The sequence below is a fragment of the Paramisgurnus dabryanus genome, chromosome 1 (assembly GCF_030506205.2).
Source record: "Paramisgurnus dabryanus chromosome 1, PD_genome_1.1, whole genome shotgun sequence".
NCBI classification, from domain to species: domain Eukaryota; kingdom Metazoa; phylum Chordata; class Actinopteri; order Cypriniformes; family Cobitidae; genus Paramisgurnus; species Paramisgurnus dabryanus.
This window is the reverse complement of record NC_133337.1, coordinates 19,429,486-19,447,944: the sequence shown is the minus strand read 5'-3', so window position 1 is coordinate 19,447,944 and position 18,459 is coordinate 19,429,486. Positions and strand designations below refer to the sequence as shown.

Below are 18,459 nucleotides of genomic sequence, written 5' to 3'. Positions count from 1 at the left end.
AAACATTTTCCAGTGAATTGAATGCTTGATACTGGTTATTCATTATTTTTTTTAGTTCAGATGGGTTCATGAAGAGTTTGCTTGTTGGTCATCAGTATACCCGTATTGGCTTTACTGTTATGTAGTTGCGGTAAAAAATTATCATCAAGGTATATTCAGGTTTCTGTTGTTATTCATCTGCTATTGTGCTATTGTTATTTACTTGCTATTGTTATTCACCTGATTTGCAGAATCCCTTGTATTTTTTGAGGACCTAAACAGACTCATAAACGGGTGTATAGAGCCTCCTAGAGCCCATTGTGTGTATGTGTGATGCCCTGCTGTGAGTTTTACACAGCAGCAGCTGTCACCCTGCACCCTTGCACACACAAACCACAGCTACACTGGAAATATTTTGGCTAATAATCTTAAAGTAAATACAACATTACACTAAATGCTATGGCTGTGACTTGAAACACAAGGAGCTAGATATGTTTTATGTACTTTAGACCCGATTTAAATTGAATAGTGATGCACCTGCTTGTAAAGTGTGTCCTGCGTGTCTGCTCGGTGGCCAGATGGGGGCAGTATTGAGCTAAAGTCTGTGTCTTCTGAATCTCATGCTGATTTGTGTTTTACCTTCATTTTGGGCAACATGCACTAACCTCGCTCTGTCTTTGTTTTTCTTCCATGTGCGGCGTGATCTTTTGTTCATCTGAGCAGGTAAGACTCTCATTTCCATTCCTAGTAATCCAAATATCCAATCACAACTAAAGCCGTTTATGTGACAGCTGAAGGATGTTTTTAATCTATACTGTGTGTTTGGACATTACACAGGCCGATGTCTGTTTGTGCTGTAACAGAAGGTTCAGTGCATTATGATTTTTAACACTTTGTATTATGAGCTTTGACAGCCTGACAGCTAATACACCAGCTCAGGGATGTGTTATTGTGTGTGTCAGGTTATACCACCTCCAACTGTTGCTGTATTCAATAGTAAATAAGAGTTTGTGTTGAATTAACAGTAATTAACTGTGGTTTTAACAGAGATGTACAGTAATGTGAAGATTTCAAAGCAGTAGTTTTACCTCTAAAATGAAGCGGGCAGGCTTCTGTACCTTTAAGACTTCTGTATGTAAATGAGCTAAGCAGTACTGATGTAAACACACCGGTCATGTGATGCTAACGTATCCATTGCTGTGATGTCATAAAGTGACAAATACCAAATGCAAAACTCTTCATCATGATGCTAAGTTGATGCAGGCGGTTGCCTGTTCCTGTGCGGCTACCGAGGTGCAGAGCGCGGATGTTAAAGCGTTGCTATGCGATTCTGTCTGGAGGCAGGTTTTCGTGACGCCCCTCATGGGTTCACAGAGGTGGGCGTGCGGTGAAACCGTGTGTCTGCGTGGGCACTACAGGGATTGAAGATGCCCTTGCTTACAGGGCGTTAGTTGCGTAATCTCGTCTGAAGGGTGTTTGATAGATGATGAGATGTTTCTCAGCGTGACTGTTGTGTCTCCGGTGGGGTGTGCGGCCCTGATCGTCTGAATGTCAAGTTGGCGTCATGATGAAGGGGGTTTATTACTAAGAACATTATGTCTTGCATTTATCATATAAATAGGAATGTTATTTCAGATCAAGGATGATTTTTAGATTGCAGTATGCACTGTATCGAATTCACCACTGTTATCTGTCTCTCTCTGTAATGGAAAATCATTACTTACTTTCCCCGCCGCCATATGGTCCAACAAAGTAAACAATGATTGCAACAAAACAAACAACATTACCCAGCAAACATTTTATCTCTTTCATTGGACACGGCACTGAAGGTTGCCAACATATGCACTGGGTGATGCATACATAAGGAGACGCTGTTACGTCAATCGTTGTCATTTAGGGTTAAATGTTTGCAACCCCAGAATCAGGTTTGAGTTGAATGTCACAATTTGTTTGTTTGTCTGTCTATCTGTTCTCTCATTCAGTTGTGTTTTAATCAATTGCCAGTATTAGATCATTAATGTGACCTAGTTGCATAGTGTAGAGTTCAGCCTGCAGGCTTCACATTGAGCCCAGGGCTTTTGCAATGGGACCGGAGGAACTAAAGCAGGGCAGGTCGCACCCGCCAGCGGCTCGCTCACACGCCTGCACATGCAAATACACTCAGAGATTTAAATAACGACGCAAGATTTTCTTAGTGAGGCAAAATGAAGGACTAACTTCACTTGAATGGTAACTTACATTGGTAATGTGGGAATGATAACCGAACCCACGCTCATGTGTTGCAAATCAACAGGAGCATTGCTAAATATTCCCATAGCCATAAATGATGGATGAGCATGTGCTGGTTCAGTTCTTGGTGTTTTGTGTTGAGAGCGAGAGAGAAAGAGAGAGAGAGAGAGAGAGAGAGAGAGAGAGGTCAGCTGGCTGCTGCAGCTGCCTGAAAACAGCATCTCTCTCGCTCTCTCTTTCTCTTTCTTTCTCTCTCTCTCTCTCTCTCTCTCTCTCTCTCTCTCTCTCTCTCTCTCTCTCTCCTGTCATTGCCGGTGGAGAGGACGCCAGTGAACAGAACTATTGGTGGTTTGTTATGGATGAGAGCCAGTGAAGGCAGTTTAGGCACACACATACTCACTCTCACATTTACCGATGCACATACAGTAGCCGCCGATCTCAGCTGAGTGTGTTACACAGGTAAGCGTGTGTGTTGTGTGAAAATGTGTGTGCTTTTGGCAGATACTATAGATAACTTTGGCATAGATAATCTTTGCACGTTGTATTTTGACTCGAATGGGGAGAATCTCTCTGGTTTTCTGCAGTATAACAATTGCTGATCGTTGTAAATGTACCGTCTGCGTAGACATGTACTTTCATGTTGGATGTATTTATGTATTTGGCAACTTTTGGAAATGTATAGATTGATCAGACAGACCTGAGCAAAGCAGTGTTTGAAATTCTTCACAGTCCAAGTATGCGAGAAGATCTCAGACAGATGCACAGCCTTGCATTGATTTTAGTAAAAAACAGGTCGTTCAGAATAGCAAACTGTTGTGATTGTTTGGAGGACATTGTGTGCAAAGTTTCAGGATATATTTGATACATGAATAATGAATCATGGTTGGCTGGCCACATTGTTAGCTTACAAACCCAGAACACACTGTGTTTGGGTAACTTTATTTTCAGTATAACATCCCTTAACTCTTTCCCCACCAGCGTTTTTTTACATTTTTTTATTTTCACAAAAGTTGAATGCCTTGCAGAAAATGTTCTTCTTTAAATATTTAAACATACACTACAATATAACAAATGAAAGAACAGACCCTCTGCTTTAAAAGAAGTCTCCTAATTTCATTTGTTCTCTCAAATGTGGGTAGGATTCTTCAAAAAGACAAAATTTTAAGCAAAAAGCTGAGATAAATGCATTTTTGTGAATGACTATTGATAGAGATCAGATTCAGAGCGATCCTCAAAACATACACTGAGTTTGAACTGTTTCCCCTTAGGGGATACCTCTGGGTTTAAGTTGGGTCAGAGCGCCACCTGGTGGATAATAGAAATACGGATTGCCAGAAAAATCCGTCATTGGCAGGGAAGAGTTTTCTCTTTACTCTTTTTCCCACCATTGACGAGTTAACTCGTCAATTAAGAGAAAACGCTTCCCTGCCAATGACAAGTATTTCCGGCTTTCCGCAATACCGCTATTATCCACCAGGTAACGATCTTCCGCAACTTATAAAACCCCAAAGTGTCGCCCTAGGGCAAACAGCTAATTTTTGTGTTTTTGAAGAAACCTTACCTATGTTTATTATATTTTAAGAAGAACATTTTCTGGAAGGTATTAAAATTTTGTGAAAATCATGAAACATGCTGCCGCTTGCTTGTAACTTTATAAAAAACTCTGGCGAGCAAAGAGTTAATTGACAAATTAACTTATCAATGGCGGGGAAAGAGATAAGAGATAAGGTCATACTGACCAAAATTAATAAAACAAGCAAAAATAGTTGCATTTATTTTCGAGATCGTAACTATGCAATGTATTTGATAGGGCTGGGTATTAGAAAGGGCCTCACGATACGATACATGGGACGTGATGGAATGTATCATGATTGCGATACATTGCAATACTTTATCGGAAATAAAAAAAGAGCTGAATTTTTTTGCTTCCAAAAATCGGCTTTGAAAGCTGCAGGCTTTTTTACATTTTTTGCCATTTTCTCACTCCTGCTAACTTCTGAGACATTCGCCGAATGGCTGTATATAACAGACAACTGGACAGCGACAACTACAACAGCGACGGAGGAGATCGTTTGACGCACACGTGGATTTGGTGTTTTTTTTTTTATAGATACTAGACATATTTTTGCACAGCCCTAGTATTTGAATTAAACATGAGATAATGAGCGTGCAACTATTTGAACCTTTTATTGTTCAGAATATCAGTTTCATTTACTGTGTAGTGCACAATAGGTTAATATTCAACTCCAGACTGACATAATCTCCTATTAAAGAGCATTTTCCTTCATGCATCTGACTGTAGTGGATGTATAGTAGAGTATGTAAACCCCCTGATTCTTGACTGTATTGTATATGGATGTGTGACTCACAATATGACTTTAGGGATAAATAAGCCAGAAATATGCATGCGCACATAAACAGCCAATTACACTGGGGCTCGTAAAAGCGCATATTAAAATGCCAACATGCGTGAGTGCGCGGCCATACAAGCAATTTAAAGATGTGCGCATGTGAGGTTTGTGGTTACATAACATCCAGTAGCAGCTATCAGAAAGCAGCCCAACCCTTGCCTACTCTTCTCCCTGAGGATATCTCACCCAATCTTACAGAGCCAATCCTTATCTCCTCTATAAGGTGCACATATATATTCAGCTCATATAGAAGTGTTTTGTAATGAATGCTTCTGCTTTCGCCACGCACACCAACTTCCTTAAATCGGTCTAATTATAACATCCATCAGCCCAGCGCACAAAGGAAAATGTTACTGAGGCAGAAATAACAAAGCTTGTGTTAGTCAGCAGTAGTCGCGGTAAATTGGTCGGTCTGCTCCTCTGTAAAATGATTAGCGCGTGCCGCTGTCTGTCTCTGGCGAACGGCGGCATAAGCGGCTAATGAGACACCACCCTGTTAGATAGACGCAGGTGTGGAGACGGTGAGCTCAGTCTCACTCTCTGGAGATTTGTGTTAAACTGCTGTTTGCTCTGTACTTAGAAAGGTTCGATGGAAATTGGGCCGAAAATAGCAGCCGTGAAGTTCTTGCACTTCTTGAGGAACGAGATTTAAGGATGTCTGCTCCAAATTCTAAGTGACCCTGGCAGAATGAAGATAAAACTACATCAACTCCGTGATCCAAAATCACTCTTTATCCTCTAAAAGCACAAGAATAGCAGAGTTTATAATTGACTATCTTGATGTAATGGGGTCGTAGACTAAACATTTTCTTCAAATAGTGCCACTTCCATTCCTCCTAGTTACACTATCTGCCCACAGTTTGGGTGTTATTATCTTTAAAGTGGCTACTTAACTGTAAAGGTTAGTTGTTTGCATGCTGTTGGATGTTATTATCTGGACGTCTTAGGCTTGTAGACAAAATATTGGGTTTGCTATGTATTTAAAAGCATTTCTGCCCACAGTTTGGGTTAGGTGTGATCATCCTTCTATCCTTTATCTTCTAACTTATGTTTCACCCAAAAATGAAAATGTTGTCATTATTGGCTCATCCTTGTGTCACTTGATCCACCAGTGACTTTCTTTGTTCTTCAGAACCCAAATGCAGATTTTTAAAGTGTTGGTTTGGGTTACTGGTTATAATGAGAGTGAATGGTGACCACCTCTTAAAAAGGTCCTCATATGTACTATTTTGGTACAGATATGTACCTCTTATGGCTCTTTTCCATTGCATAGTACCCCGCAGTTTACAGATGTGGCCTTTAAAAACGCGTGTTTTCTCCCGCGGCATTCGCCAAATCGTCTCTTTTAGTCAATATATTTAAAAAGGTCAGAGTAATATATTTAAGTTTTTAAAACTGTAATAATTGAATATTTCAAATTATTATTATTTCTATTTGACATCAAAAATGTGTAAGTTTTACGCCTAACTTGAAGTATGATTTACTTATATTTTCACATTGATATTATTTGAGTAAATGTAGGCAAAAAATAAATTAATAATAAGTAGAAAAAATGTCAATTTTAAACAATCACATAGCCAACGGTTTTTAATCCGCAACAAAGAAACTGCACATTTTGCCGATGACAAACACCTCAGAAACTCCTCGAATTTATGAATATTTACACTCACAATATGATTTTATTTCCTTAGTACAAAAGTATAACATATTACACAAATTCTCAGTGAAATGTATTAAACACCAATGCATACTTTTTATCGTGTTTCATACCATGTAAAGGGAAACATGATAATATAAAAAGTAGCCTACTGTTCAGTAATGCAGAAAAGCGCAACACAACCATATTAAAGCTATTAAAACGTTCAGATGCAAAAATGAACTAAATGTAAAATTAGATAGTTAATGATATTGCGTAAATGCGCTCGGTCTCTTCAAAGGTCTTCGCGAATTATTTTGTTATAAGATTCGATTATCATACATCACGTCTCTTCTACTGTAAGTACACGGAAAAAATAAGACAAATGATGCGCGTTTGAGTCTGATTTTTATGAAGAATATGTGACTGTTTATGTAACTGGCAAAAGAAAACTTCGCCAACAAAATGTTTGCCAAAAAGCATGCATTTGTATGACATCAAAGTCTATCGCCTAAACATCGATAATCCGTGTCATGTTACTTCAATATCATACAGTATACGCTCAGCATGAAGTCGAGCACACACATTGTCGTCAGTATGGCCTACATGAAACACGCCTGCCCTCTACAGGTTTTTATATTTCCTGCATCCCCCACCGAACCCCCCTTCTGCGGGATCTCGCAGAATTTCGGAAGTCTCCGCGGCATTCTGCTCTCAGAGACGCGCATTTTTAAAGGCCACATCTGTAGTTTGGGTCGGGTCAGCTCACCCAACTTGGCGTGGTTAGCTTTTCCTTCGAGTGGATGTTTTTCATCACTAAAAGGGAGTTTGGGAACTTATAGCAGAGCACAGATAGCAAGCTAGCATTAAAGGTAAAGCTTATCTTTACATTATAGCGATGACGCTTAGTGACGATTTTCTCAGACCAATCAGTGATCTACAGTGTTTTCGCATCACGTTTGGTATCAGCTCGGGTCGCTTGGAACACCAACAGAGGTGGTACGGAAAAAAGTATCAGGTACTACGTACTGCACCCAATGGAAAAGCTCCCAAAAGTACGCTGACCCGACCCAAACTAAACTAAACCAAACCGTGGTGTACTATGCAATGGAAAAGCGCCATTAGGAACCAGTATGTACCTCTAAGGTACCAATATGCACCTTTTATGTTCAAAAGTGTACTTTTTGATAATGTAAACTTTTGTACCTTCTTGTACACTTTTTTCTTAGTGTATAACAACTGGATTCACACAAGAAAGTAGAGGAGTGTATGTCTTCGGGACACTTAAAAGGACACTCCACTTTTTTAAAAATAGGTTTATTTTCTAGCTCCCCAGAGTTAAACAATTGAGTTTTACCGTTTCCATTCAGCCGATCTCCTGGTCTGGTGGTACCACTTTTAGCATAGCTTAGCATAATCCATTGAATCTGATTAGACCATTTGCATCGCACTTAACAATCACCAAACAGTTTTGATATTTTTCCTATTAAAACTTAATTTTTCTTCTGTAGTTACATCGTGTTCTATGAACGACAGAAAATTAAACGTTGTGATTTTGCAATGATATTAGACAGCGCCCAAAAATAGTCCCCTTGGTTACTTTCAATAGCAGGGAACTATTTTCGGGCACTACTTAATAACATTGCGGCTGCTGCACCCATAATACGACAGCAAAGTCCTTGATTATTACACCAGAACGAGAGTATAGTTCCTAGCCATATCGACCTAGAAAATCACAACTTTTCATTTTTAAAACTTTTTTCATTTTATGTCTTTCTTAGTACACAATGTTACTACAGAAGAGTCAAGTTTTAAATAGTAAAAATATCAAACACTTTGGTTATTTTAGAGTGCGATTAGTAATGGTCTAATCAGATTCAATGGATTATGCTAAGCTATGCTAAAAGTGGTACCGCCAGATCCGGAGATCAGCTGAATGGATTTCAAAACTGTAAAACTCAATTGTTTAACTCTGGGGGAGCTGAAAAATAAGCCTTTTTTTAAAAAAGTGGAGTGCCCTTTTAAAATATATCTATAAAATATATAAGCTTGAGTTGAGTGGAGTTATATATTAACACTTTTGGGTTCTTTGAGGGGATGGTGACCACCTCAGTAACCAAAAAACCTTTTGAAATACAAAGAAAGAAATTGGGGATTCAAACCACATGATGGTGAGTAAATTACAATAATGACAAAGTTTTTATGTGAACTATCCATTTATGGATGCAAGAGAGTGTTAATAACTGGGTGTCTGTTTGAATATATTGGGGATTGTGGACAACATTTTTATGCCACCCATGACCCATCCCAGATGGCATATTGTGACCCAATTTTTTTTTACCTGATATCTTTTCAAATATGAGTCAACTTTTCTCTCCCACATGAGGTGTTAGGTTGGGCAGGAGACACCTGTCCCAAACTGGGCAGAAAATATGGCATGGATTGCATTATGTGAACCAAGTACCCCAAGAATCAAGTGAAAAACAGCAATGCAGCCTACAAAACACATCACAGATTTCTCTTTGCCATTGGGCAGAATTCGTCCTAGCGGCAGCAATCATCTCTTTGATTCACTCTTGCGGAAACTTAATTGTGCTCACTGGCTGTCGTATCGCGCGTGAAGCGACATGTCCACCCTTTCAGCATTTCTGTAAACTGAATTCATCCGAAAAGCACTGAAGGTTTTAATTCCAGATGTGATATGTTTTTCTTCCCTGAACCAGTAATTCATAATCATTTAATACTCTGGCACCACAGAGACTATCTCATATTGGTATTCCATTATGTAGATGACAAGAAAGGTTTCTTTGAATCTGAGTTCCTATGGCATTGACTTTTAAAGTAAGCATATCTTAAAAAGTCTTGAATTATCTTGAAACATCCATCTGCTTTTCTTTAACATCAAACTGTGGACATTTCAGAGAGGTTTCTCTCCGCTCTCTTTATGTTTTTAGTTCCTTTGCTTTGCTCCTCTGTATTCAGCGTTCTGTCAGATGGTTTTGGCGCATTAATGTTGTGCTGTTCGCCGCTCTGTCAGATTGTGTGAGGGTCTCTGTGGGACAGAGAGAAAAGGATGAGAGGTCAGCAGGGGTCGACACAAGGCAAGGTTAGCTCGAGCACGGATGCGTGCTGCGCCTGCGTAATGCGAGCGCTCTCATCGCAGGTCTCCTCTGAATTGTTGCTGGTGGGACACTTTGTTTTCAGCTCTTATCTGTGATGAAAGGTAAGAGACAATGCTCATACAGGGTTCAGATATTTCCCCAGAGCCTGAAGAAAACAGCTTGTCCTCACCAAAAACAAAGAAACTGAGCGGTGAAATCTTTATAAATGCATCAAAGAGAAACCGTTTAAAACCTGCATGTTAATAGAGTTGTTGAGGGAGAGATGGTGCATCTGACTGGATTTATATTAAGTGACTCTATGTCTGTCTGCATCTGTGTTTTTCAGTGTTTGTAGCTTTGTGCATGTGTTTCTGTATGTCTTTCCATGTGTGTGCCTGTTTCTCTCTGTTATGTTTGCATGTCATGTCTCTTTGTCTCTCTGTGTATCTCTCTCTGTGTGCCTATTTCTCTCTGTGGGTGTCTGCGTTTCTGTCATTTCTGTATGTCTGTGTGTCTGTTTCTCTCTGTTATGTCTGTATGTCTCTTTGTCTGTCTGTCTCTCTCTCTCTCTGTGCCTATGTCTCTGTGTTTCTCTGTGTATGGCTGTTTCTCTCTGTTATGTCTCTGTGCCTATGTTTCTGTGTGCCTCTGTTTTTCTCTTATGTCTGTATGTCTCTTTGTCTGTCTTTATGTCTCTCTCTTTCTGTGCCTGTGTGTGTGTGTGTGTGTGTGTGTGTGTGTGTGTGTGTGTGTGTGTGTGTGTGTGTGTGTGTGTGTGTTCTTTCTGTTATGTCTGAATGTCTCTGTGCCTATGTCTCTGTTTGTGTCTGTTTCCTTTGTTATGTCTCTATGTCTCTGTCTGTCTGGTAGGGCTGTGACGGTGGCAGTTTTTTACCACTGCGGTGGTGATGCAAAAATTCACCACGGTGGTGCGGTGGTTATAGATTGTGTGTGGGGGGCATGCGCATATGCGCACGTGCACATTGATGCATATAGGTCTTATTAGGGATGCACCGATACCGATACTGGTATCGGGTATCGGCCTCGATACCACATTTTCTAAAGTACTCGTTAAAAGTCCCCCGATACCTGGAATCGATACCACGGTCTGAGAAATGTCTATGTTTGAGCGGCGTGTAAGGGGTTAATGCCTCTTGTGTTGTCCAAAGAGGCAGAGTTTACAACAAACTGGAAAACTAGTCCTTTGTTTTTTTGTTAAATTATATGACTAAAGCTGTTACCTGTAAATTTAAATCAGGTTTTTTATTACTTTTATTACTCCATAAGTGGCGCTGTCCCGCTCACGGGACACCTAAGTTTACGTCAATATTTTCCATATAAATTTAATGTATATCACAACAAACTATATATTGTTGGAAAGGTCTAAGCCTCTAGAATACATATATCAACAGTGTTTTATAAAATAAATGATGTAGGGAGAGTAATTGATTCAATTTTAAAGAGAGTGCGCCTCAAAACATTTATATCCTGATAAATGTCACTGTCCCGCCAGCGGGACGCCAACATTTACTTCAGTGTTTTGCATGTGAATTCTTATCCAATCATGACAAACTATATATCATTTGAAAGCTCTAAGAGTGTAGATTTCATTTATTATCACTATTTTGGTAAAGGAATGACATAGTGAGAGCTATTTTCTAAAATGCCACGGGTATACAGGTGGGCCCACGTTGTTGTTATATATTTGTAACACTAATACCCTGTTCCAAACCTAAACAATCATGACAAACTATATATCACTGGAAAGCTCTAAGAGTGTAGTTTTCATATTGCATCACCATTTTGGGAAAATAATGATGTAGTGAGACTCAGTTTCTAAAATGTCACACTGCCACAGTTGGACTCAATTTGTTTTTGCAAATGTATAGCACTAATACCCTGTTCTAAACCTAAACAATCTTGACAAACTATATATTGTTGGAAAGCTCTAGGTGTGTAGTTTTCATATTTCATTGCCATTTTGGGAAAATTATGACGTAACGAGAGTCAGTTTCTAAAATGTCACGGGGCCACAGGTAGGCCTAATTTGTTTTTACGTATTTATAAGACTAAAACCCTGCTCTAAACCATAAAAAATCATGACAAACTATATATCACTGGAAAGCTCTCAGAATGTAGTTTTCATATTTCAAGGTCATTTGATGATAGAAATAATGTAGTGACAGTTTTTAGTTACATGACCCCACCCCCCATTGGAATGCATATTAATTTTATATATTCATAATTCTAATATCATATTATAAATCTTCAAAAATGTTGACAAACTATATATTGTTGGAAAGTTCTAAGGATGTAGTTTTCATATTTCAAAACATTTTTGCAGTAATAATAATGCAGTGATAGTAATTGAATAATTTGTGACAAGTGTATGCTGCAAACCGTTGACACCTAGTGGCAGTTGTTGGCAAAATCACTAAAAGTGTGACACACACCTCATTTTTTGTGATTTTAACTTGAAATTTGGATCAGAACTACTTGAGACTTATGGCTTCATGTTTGCATTATTATTTTTGTGAAACATTTACATTTTTATAATTTTATTTATAAAAATAATATGTTATGGAATTATTTTTATTTATTAAAACAAATGTAAACTGCTATAACAATTTAATTATTTAATATGTTCACCTCGTTTCACCTCTGTGAAATCCCCAAAAGTGTCTTCTTTAAAACAAGACCAAGATTAGGCTTCTAGACCAAAAAATGCCAGAGTAATATTAATTTGAAGATGTATATCACAATTTAACCCCCTCACTCTAAAGGTATTTGCGCCACCTAAGGGGTTAAGTACTCGGTATCGGCAAGTACTCGGTATCGGCAAGTACTCGTACTCGTATTCCAAAAAAGTGGTATCGGTGCATCCCTAGGTCTTATACATAATGCATACATATATTTTGAAATGTAAACGATGATCAGCTATACAGTTCTTAACAAACGTGGGTGTGTATAGGCGCCAAATTCTTTCTCCGCCGGTGGGTGCTCGTCACAGCGTCAAGCAATGCTTAGGTTACTTAGCAACGAAAGACGCTATGAAGCGCCCACGCGCTTTGAAGAGGAGGAAAGCGGTGCGGTCACGTGAAGCAACTGTGGGTATGTGGTTGGCAATTTTGGTGGCTGCTCGAGCTGAGCCCTTAGCACATAGGGGATCGGCGCATATCTGTGTGTTTATTGTAGCACTTCCACTCATGAAACAACAAGTGAGAAACCTTTTTGGCATTATAATGTTTCCAGCCACGTTGAAAACGCGTTCTGATGATGTACTGGTAGCGCAGATTGATACTTTTTCGTGACCAATTGAGAACAGACATTTCTCAATCTGAAGGCTGCAGCCTCCGGAGGTCGCGGCTGTATATGTCATCAAGCCTGGTGTATTATTTTCAGATATTGCAAGTCATAAGCATATTAAATCAATGTATGATTAACAAAGAATAATAGTCAACTTTATAATTGTTAATGTTATAAGTCTTGATGACGTACGACGTCTTCGGATTGAGAAACAGCCAATATCTTCCTCATTGTTCCGCCCCCAAGCCAGCGGCTCATCACTGATATCAGTTGCCTTCCCTTGGAAATTTTTTTATATTTTTCATAATTTGTGAGGTGCACACCACCGCAGGGCGCATTTCCCGACCGCCAGTTGCACTCCACCACCGCGGTGGTGCGGTGGTAATTACAACCGTACCAGCCCTACTGTCTGGGCGTCTCTCTCCCTGTGCCTATGTGTCTGTGTTTCTCTGTGTGTGTGTCTGTATGTCTTTGTGCCTATGTCTCTGTGTTTGTCTGTTTCTCTCTGTTATGTCTGTATGTCTCTTTGTCTGTCTGGGCATCTCTCTCTCTCTCTCTGTGCATATGTCTCTGTGTTTCTCTGTGTGTGTCTGTTTCTCTCTGTAAGGTCTGTATGTGCCTGTTTCTCTCTGTTATGTCTATTTGTCTGTCTGTGTGTGTCTCTCTGTACCTATGTGTCTGTGTGTGTCTGTTTCTCTCTGTTATGTCTGTAAGTCTCTTTTCTGTCTGTCTGTCTGTCTGTCTGTCTGTCTCTCTCTCTCTCTCTCTCTCTCTCTCTCTCTCTCTCTCTCTCTCTCTCTCTCTCTCTCTCTCTCTCTCTCTGTGCTATGTCTCTGTGTGTCTCTATATGTTTACGTCCAGACTGCAAGCATTAATGTTCAATTCGGATTCTTGGCTCAGATCAGTTTTTTTGTGCTTGACTGTTCACATTACGTGGCTAATATCAGACACCTATGTGAACTGGTCATGGTCCTCCTGAACTGCATCGCATTTATATGTCACGTGCAGCACGCTGTAATATGGAAAGGATTGTTCAGACTACAAAGCGGATGAGGTGGACTTCATACGGAGCTGCGCAGATCGGACAGTCGACACGTTTATCTCAATTATGTGGGAGCGAGCGATACGAGCCAAGACAGACTGCTCCCTTTGTGTCTATTTGTGTGGATGCACGCATGTGTTTGTGTTTGTTTTTCTCTGTATCCGTGTCTCAGTGTATCCGTCTAAGATAATAAAAATGTTTACTACCCTCACTGATATCACTGGTCTATTGGCAATTTGGGACTTTTGATATCAGTTGTGTATGCTCATTGGCCCCAAGTATGACTCCTACAATAACACAGTCATCCATCAGGAGATAATTGCTAGTATTGGCAGACCATGTGATTAATATTGTGGTGCTAGGGATTTTTTTCCATCAGTGAGGATATTACAGTGCCAAGCCTCATACAACGCATGCTGATACGAATCGAGATGGCCTTTTAAATAATCGCTTATTGCAAACCAGCTTTTATTGCTTGGTGGTCTCATCCAGATTTGTTTGTCAGAGATGTCAGATTCAGGATTTTGATTTATAAGTTGTACATCAGTGCTGTTGATGGCTCGTCGTGTCACTGGTTTCTTCATGCTGTTATTTGCAGTAATTTTTCATCACATTGACAGATTCAGTAATGCCGGAAAAATGGCGATGCATGAATCAAACACATTTTCTATTAAGTGACTGATACAGGTCTGACAAATCACACCTCTGTTCTCGACCTGTCCTGTTTTTAATACCTACGGATATGCGTTTACCCTACACATACAGTGTTAGTTGTCTATGTGTTTGGCTGGTTCGAAACGAGTCTGGTCCACACTTTTCAGTTCTGTTCTGTCTGGATGCCTTTCATCTAAGCAGTGGAGCTGTGTGTTATCAGGAGCCCTGGCAAGACGCCCTTCGCCAATCTGTGTCCCTAATCTCTCCAGCCTTCGTTGTATCAACTCATTCCCCTAAAATCCCCTCGGATTTCCCTGCTCTCCTTCTTCCAAATGACAAAAAATAGAGGCTGTTGGTTTTCAGTGTTTAGTTAGTGTGCAAAAACATTAAAAAGCTTTAATCCTGCTGGCTGATGTTGTTGGTGAGCTCTCCCTATAGTCTACTTGATGTTTTTCAGCCTTGATTTTCCGATCTTGACTTCTCTTTTTAACCATGTTATCTATACTTATACACCAATATTTTTGTCTGGTGTCGAATACTGGTGTTTGTGGATCGATTGGCGTCTGGAACGGTCTCTGAAGGCTGCAAAACAGCCTCAGCGTTGCGTATATTGGCCATAAAACATCTACATAGTGCTATCAAATGAAGCAATACACCGCAGCGAAGTGAGGAAATTGAATGTGATGTGAAGTAATGCTTTACAGTGTGGATTGATTTATACGAGTAGGACGGGATGGTAGATGAATGTCGTCTGTGCTGCTGACTTCAGATTTTAAGAGTAGGCTAAGATTTAAGGTTAGATGCTGAATAGGGCTGTACTAATGTGAAGAAAAATAATATGTTTAAAATGATATAATAATGTTTTGCACATTCTTTCTGTGTTATGAAAGCAGCATACTCTCTAATGGGGCGAATACGCACCAGAAGCGAATTGAATCATTTGCGTGAGTAGATTACATACAAAGACACAAATAGACTGTGTGGTGAATGACGCAAATTTGCCTGTGCGATTGCCGCGAAAACGCATGCATGATGCAAAGTTAATTACCGCGAATAATGGAGAGCGAGGAACACATGCTTCGCGTTTGGTGTGTGCGCCCCATCAGTCTTTCTTCTGTTTATCTAAAACCTTGACTAAGCTTACACAACTTTTTGAAGTATTAAAATCATTCAGTTAATACCATTGGGTATGTGTATTACATTATGCAAATTTTGTGATATTTCAATATCTTTTGAGCCCTGTAAATCAGTCATTGGCTTCTGTGTAAACTGTAGAATTGGAAATTTGGTTTGAAAGCATATCAGACTTTGAGTAATACATATTGTGCAATGGTGAAATTTTAATTTGGGGGAGGGGGGGTTAAGGGGGAAGGTGTTGAGTGCATTCAAGTGTAAATCATTCGGTTACAAAATACTCCACAGACGTTTGTCCAATTATGAAATCTGTACATTTATTCACCAAATCCCATCAGCATTCTGTCCAATCCAGAAAATCCATGCGGTCAAACCCCATGACCAAACCTTGCAGAATTGTGTCCAATCAGTTTATGATTTCATACTCCCGGCCCTCAAGCAACATAACTGAGGCCATTCTAGAAGCGAGAGACGGGCTTTTACCTGATGGTGTGTACAGAGTCTTGCTGTAGTGTTTACATTTACATTCATGCATTTGGCAGACGGTTTCATCCAAACTGACTTGCAGTGCATTCAATCGACACATTTCATGTGTTCACTGGGGATTGAACCTGTGACCTTTTTTGCTGCTACTGCAGTGCACTACTGAGCTACATTAACTTTGAATGGTTACTGTTTACTACCCTAAAGATGACACAGTGGCAGTCTGTTGCAGGGCCACCGCGTATGTGTGACAGACTTGTGTAGCGACACACAGTGGGCTGATTTTCGCAACGTGCAGCACAATGTCACACAATGTGCACAACACACGGTAGTCAGCAGCACACAATTATGCCTGCCAGCTGCACCGATGAGCTCTCTCTTTCTCTCTCTTGTGCTCGCTCGCTCTGACTGCCCCCATTCTTTCAGAAGACCATCGCTGCGAGTCAGTGGGCATGAGTTATTGGATGGCTAATAGAGAAGGACCCGTCAATATACAGTATAACGTAACTGATGTCACTGCTGTTGATGGACTGCGTCCTCAATTTTTGTTCAGATATTTGTGATGTGTCGCAGCATCATATATGGGAGTTGATGTCTGATATGAGCATTACACATTTTAATACTGACTTTGATATCAGTTTTATTATTTTGTCCTCTGTTTTCTTAATTATATATTGATCCACTGGTTTTGAATGATTGACGGGAATTTTTAAGTAATTGTGATGCTTTGAAATGTAAATAGGGGCGGCACAGTGGGTAGCCAAAACCAGTGGATCAATATATAATTAAGAATACAGGGGACAAATAACTGATATCAATATCAGTAAAACCATTTTGCAAGAAGGTCCTGGTTTGAGCCCTGGCTAGGTCAGGTGGAGTTTGAATGTTCTCCCTGTTTCAAGGTGGGTTTGGTTTTCTCCCGGGTACTCTGGTTTCCTCCCACAGGCCAAAAGCAATAGATATAGCCATGGATATATAGCTATAGATGCTGGAATAGCGTGAAGAATAAAGACAGAAATAAATGTGAATTGGATACTCTTCATTTTGCGAACCACTTGAATATGTATAATCTTTCCTGGGACCCACCAACATATTTTTAATTGGAAAAAAGAGAGGAGTACACATTTGATCTCTTAGTTGTTTTTATTTTCCTTGTCATTTTGTTGATGAAATGTCAATCAATTGAAATATCAAACTAATTTATGGTATATCATATCAAAATCATTGCTAGTCATTAATTTGACTAAACCGTTTTTGTGTCATTCACCAAAACGGTGAAGTGATTTTGCGCGACCCACCTTATCCCACTGTGTGACCCACAGGTGGGTCCCAAAAACCTGTGCTCTAAATAATAGCAGTACTTCAGTTAATTTCTTAATTTTTCTTGTTCCAGTGTGATATTATAATTTACAAACTCTTCATAATATAAAAGTTGCTTTTGGATATTTTTGTTTTTATTTCTACCAAGTTTCTACTTGTTTTCTGAGAAATTCTGCATACATTTTTTTTTATGTGTGTGTCTGATACAAGCATACACGTGGACGGGCGAATATTAACCACATGCTGTTTAGTTGGATGGCTAAGACTTTTTTTTCTGACGTAGACTCCGATGAATGCATACTGTGGTTTTGGTCACGCTTAAGACTGTCTGCATACTCGTGTTGAATTATTGGTAATACTGTATGTCTAAAGTAGGTTGCCGAATCTAATGGGCCAAATTATGTCCGTTAGCTACCAATTGATAACGGTGAGTAACATAAATAGTGCACTGCAGGAAGGCACTCGAGGTAAACTGTTTGGAAAGCCTTGAGTGATTTTAACAAGTAAAACTATAGCGCCACATTTATTTCCATTTTCGTCTATGCTAGACTATTGCCTAACAAAATGTTATTGTGCTTTTCGTTTGAAATAGTGATTGGCACTAATGGATATGAAAAGCAGAGGGAGTTTTTGTTCTCCCAGACTGAAATATGCTATTGGAGTTGTGTACAAATGTCTAAGACAAAATGACATATTTGGATAGCGCTACAGTAACTCATTATTTAAATATTCATTCATGCAAATGAAGTCCATAAGTGAGCAATTTAACAGTCTATGATTGACACCCTGATCTAGATGAACACTCGGTGGATGTTAATTATAATGGGCAAATGGGGTCTGACGACAAAGCATAATAATAGTTATGTCATTATGGTATATTACATTTCCTCTGCTAACTGATCATTATTTTGTTCTGAATTCAGTCAGATGGTGAAGTGTTTTGCTAACTGCTTTTAAAAATCTGCTCTGTATGCAGGCTTTTTCATGTAGGTCACTCTGGGTGTCAGCAATCGACTCTTTGACAAAGACCTTAGAGCCCCAGAAAAATTTGCATTAACATTTTGATGCGTTTTTTATTATTGCACAATTCATCTCCCTTCTCTTTCTGCATTCTTTCTAATTTGAGTAAATGAAGCTACAGTGATTTTTATCTGTATAGATATT

General features: G+C 39.4%; 1 protein-coding gene across 24 annotated transcripts in view; it reads left to right on the top strand.

Annotated features, from left to right (window-relative positions):
• plekha5 (pleckstrin homology domain containing, family A member 5) overlaps positions 1-18,459 on the top strand; it is a 135,645-nt gene that overhangs the window by 51,242 nt on the left and 65,944 nt on the right. The window contains exon 1 of one of the 24 annotated variants that reach the window (XM_065273459.2): positions 639-702. The exons of 22 other annotated variants lie outside the window; for them this stretch is intronic. The gene's annotated coding sequence lies outside the window, so the exon portion shown is untranslated. Of the gene's footprint in view, positions 1-638; positions 703-2,516; positions 2,668-18,459 lie in introns of those variants that run through there. One more of the 24 variants, XM_065273458.2, reaches the window with a different exon arrangement.